Source organism: Thamnophis sirtalis, unplaced genomic scaffold (assembly GCF_051295495.1).
Source record: "Thamnophis sirtalis isolate CommonGarterSnake01/CBP01778 unplaced genomic scaffold, rThaSir2_p1.2 scaffold_5, whole genome shotgun sequence".
Classification (NCBI taxonomy): Eukaryota; Metazoa; Chordata; class Lepidosauria; order Squamata; family Natricidae; genus Thamnophis; species Thamnophis sirtalis.
Window position 1 is genome coordinate 67,553,744 of NW_028261385.1, and position 4,253 is coordinate 67,557,996.

The window sequence follows — 4,253 nt, forward strand, 5'->3', positions numbered from 1 at the left end:
CTGTACCATTTCAGAGAAGTGACTGTCTAGTCTCTTCTTAAATGGATGGAAACTAATGAAGGAGAGAAGCAAGCTGCAATTAAGGAGAAATACCCAGAGAGTCAGAACAATCAAGCAGTGGGACAACCAGTCTTCATAACTTGTGGTTGCTCCAACTCTGGAAGTTTTAAAGAAGAGGTTGGACAACCATTTGTCTGAAGTGATATAAGGTCACCTGCCTGAGCTAGGGGTTGGACTAGAAGACCTACAAAGTCCCTTTCAAGTCAGTTGTTTTGAAATAATTGGAGAATTCCGTTCAGTTCAAAGTTTATTCTGATTAAGACAATAGCTGTGACTCATGATAACAGCAGATAACTGTGTTCAGAGAGAGCATTGAAGATATCCATTTTTAATAAGGTATTTCTTTAACAGACATTGGGACTCTGAATGTAACATCATCTCATATTGTTGTTTGACTTATTATATTTTATTTCGTGCATAAAGTCTTTTTCAGTAATGAAACTGTTTTTGTCCAATCCAGGAAACGTCCAGCAAGTGAAGGGCAGCTCAAATCTCTGGAGAAACCGCAGATGCCTTGATATGCCCTGTAACCCCATAAGAAAGAAGGAATTGTTAGGTGCAAAACTGATTCCAGGGAGATCTGAAGCCACGAAGGTCGTTCAAAGCGGAAGAGGTCAAGAAACTCCGAAATGGAAAAGCTGCTGGTGTCTAAAGCCACTGAAGCAAACTCCGCTCTGGAACCAGAAGCTGCATTGAATGACAAAAAACTTCACAACAATTTTCTTTCTTTCTTCATCTAAGTTAACTAGTTGTCCATCTCACAAAGAAGAGATTCTGGAAGGTCTGCAAGGAAACTAAAATACAGGGAATCTTTGACCTGCGACCCCAGTCGGGTCCAAAACTTTTGTTGCTAAGCGAGACGATTGTTAAGTGAGTGTTGCCCCATTTTACAACCTTTCTTGCCACCTTTGTTAAGTGAATCCCTAGAGTGGAATTAAGGAGAAACTTCCGGACAGTGAGGAAAATTAACCCCTGGAATAGCTGCCTTCAGGAATCGTGGGAGCTCCATCACTGGAGGCTTTCAAGAAGAAACTAGAGAGCCCCTTATCAGGAAATAGTGTAGCTTCTCCTGCTTGATCAGGGGCTGGACTAGAGGACCTCCAAGGTCCCTTCCAGCTTTATTCTGTTCTGTTCTGTAAGTTAGTCACGTGGTTGTGAAATGAATCCAGCTTCCCCATCGACTTTGCTGGTGAGAAGGTCACAAAATGGGATCACGTCCCTCCTGGGACAGCGCGACCGTCATAAATGTGAGTCAGTTACCAAGCATCTGAATTTTGATCATATGACTGTGGAGATGCCGTAACGGTCATAAGTGTGAAAAACAGTCATAAGTCACTTTGTTCAGTGCCGTTGTAGACTTGAACTGTCATGAAACAAACTGTTATAAGCCAGACGACAAAATATCATATAAGATAATGTAACATCACATCACATAATGTCATATATCATATATCATGAATCCTGTATCCTGCATCATATATCATGTACCATGTAAGAATAAAGTGGATCAGCCATAATCTTGGTTGGGTTTTTTGGAGATCCAGCAGGTGGAGAGCCTCCCTCCCTCCCTCCCATTGGGTCATTCCATAGGAGACTCCTGGTTTTGCTCCACATGATATGACCAATGTGATCAAGGGGACCCTCCATATCCCACCCCTGTCACCTGGGGGAGTGGGAGGCCCCTGGAGTCATGGCCTCAGCTGTCCCCATGAGACATAAAGGATGCAGTGATGTCATGGCCCCTGAGGGCAGACTGGGAAAGGCCCAAGGGAGGAGAGGAGAGCTTTGGAGCCTTGAGTTAAGCAGCTCTGCTTTCTCTCTGCTGCCTGTCGCTCACTCTCCATCTTCTCTCTCTAGAGGAGTTTTAGTTTGGTTGTGGTGCCAAAACAGACAGTTGTAGAGGTAAAAAGGACAAGAATTCCTCTGTAGAATCAGAAGCTCCTTGGGCAGTCGGAGCTTTCTGAGTTGACCAGGGAAGAACATGTAGATAGGTAGATAGGAGATAGATAGATAGATAGATAGATAGATAGATAGATAGATAGATAGATAGATAGATAGATAGATAGATGATAGATAGATGATAGATAGATAGATAGATAGATAGATAGATAGATAGATAGATAGATAGATAGATAGAGACAGACAGATAGACAGACAGAACCACCAATGAACACTTTGGAGTTACAAACTTTCTCTTTTGTTGATAGGATCTGTTTCCAGGTCTAGCAATCATTCTTTACGGCAGGATGTCTCACAGGCTGAACAAGTTGCCCTGCCTGAAGAAGGACAGCCAGAAGGCCCGTCCTCAGATCACTAATAATGACCCGCAGCGGTCGGACCAGAGAGCCCAATTCTCGGGCTCCCACCCATCCACTTCTTCAGCTGCTCAGCGAGCCACACAGGTCCTGCCTCTGCTGATGAAATCTTCTCCAGCTCCAAAGGAGCCCAGGAAGAAAGTGCAGCTTCCATCACTGGGGCTGCCTGATTTGGCCAAGAAAGGAACTGTGAAGACCCCTCCGAAGGGTGCTCAGATGGAGGTCAAGCATGGCCAGAAGGAGCCTCCTTCCCTCCCAAGAGGGCCTGAGTGGGAAAAGGGTCGGAGCAGCAGCCTTGACCAGGGGAGAAAACGCTCCCAAGATGCCATCCTATCTTTATATCCAGGTATCTAAGCTACAGGGCTGGGCTACTTCTGGAACCAACCTTCTCCTATCACATCAGCCCATCCCACCCTATCAACCAATCAATCAATCAATCAATCCATCCATCCATCCATCCATCCATCCATCCATCCATCCATCCATCCATCCATCTATCAGAACAGAGCCAGAAGGGACCTTGAAGGTCTTCAAGTCCAACCTCCTGCTCAAGCGGGAGTCCCTACACCATAACAGACAAGTGACTGTCCAGTCTCTTCTCAAAAGCCTCCAGTGATGAAGCACCCACAACTTCTGGTGGCAGGCTGTTCTACTGGTTGGCTGTCCTCACTGTTAGGAAGTTTCTCCTTAATTCCAAGTTTCTTCTCTCCCTTGATTAGTTTCCATCCATTGCTCCTTTTTCTGCCTTCAGGTGCTTTGGAAAATATGTGGACCCCGTCCTCTTTGTTCCAGCCGCTCAAATACTGGAAGACTCCTCTCATGTCTCTCTCTCTCTCTCTCTCTCTCTCTCTCTCACACACACACACACACACACACACACACACACACGCACGCACACCGCCCTTCTTTCCTCTACATGAGCGAAACCCAAATCCTGCCACTGTCCTTCATCAGGCAGGGAAGAAATGGCGGAGACCCTCTCAGCTCTTGAGAGTTGCGCCCCTTCCTGGATCGGGATGCTTTGTGCACAGTCACTTGTGCCCTCATCCTTTCTCGCTTGGACTACTATAACGCTCTCTACATGGGGCTGCCCTTGAAGAGCACCCGGAAGCTTCAACTGGTCCAGAATGCGGCTCCGCGGATTATCATGGGGGCACCTAGGTGCTCCCATATTACACCCCTTTTAGGCAGACTGCACTGGTTGCCGCTTGTCTTACAGGTGCGATTCAAGGTACTAATTATGACCTTTAAAGCGCTCCATGGCTTAGGCTCAGGATACCTAGAGACCACCTACTGCCACCGGTAGCCTCCCACCGTCCATTGCGATCCCACAGAGTTGGCCTCCTCAGGGTGCCATCAGCCAGAGTGTCGGCTAGTGACCTCCAGGAGGAGAGTCTTCTCTGTGGAGCGCCTTTCCTCTGGAATGAGCTGCCCCCGGAGCTTCGTATAATCCCCGACCTCCAGTTCTTCTGACGCGCCCTAAAAAGTTGGCTTTTCCAGCAAGCCAACCTCTCCTGAACAAAACAAGATAAATTATTGATCACTGTTAATTTTAATTCGATGTTTTTTTAAAAAAATGTCATTGTCAATTTTAATTGGGTTTGGGATATTCTATTTAAAATTGTTTTAACTTTGGTATTATGTGTTTCTTTTAATGTTGTACGCCGCCCTGAGTCCTTGGGAGAAGGGCGGCATATAAATCTAATAAACCTAAACCTAAACCTGAACCTCTTCCCTTCAAGAAGGCTCCTCCTGCCCAATTGCCCCTCGATCTCATCCTGTGTCTCCTTCCCAGAACTCTCGGATGAACATTTCCAATATTTATGGGCAAGAAAGCGGTGGTTCAAATGCAGACAGAAGAAAGAAATATTGGACTCG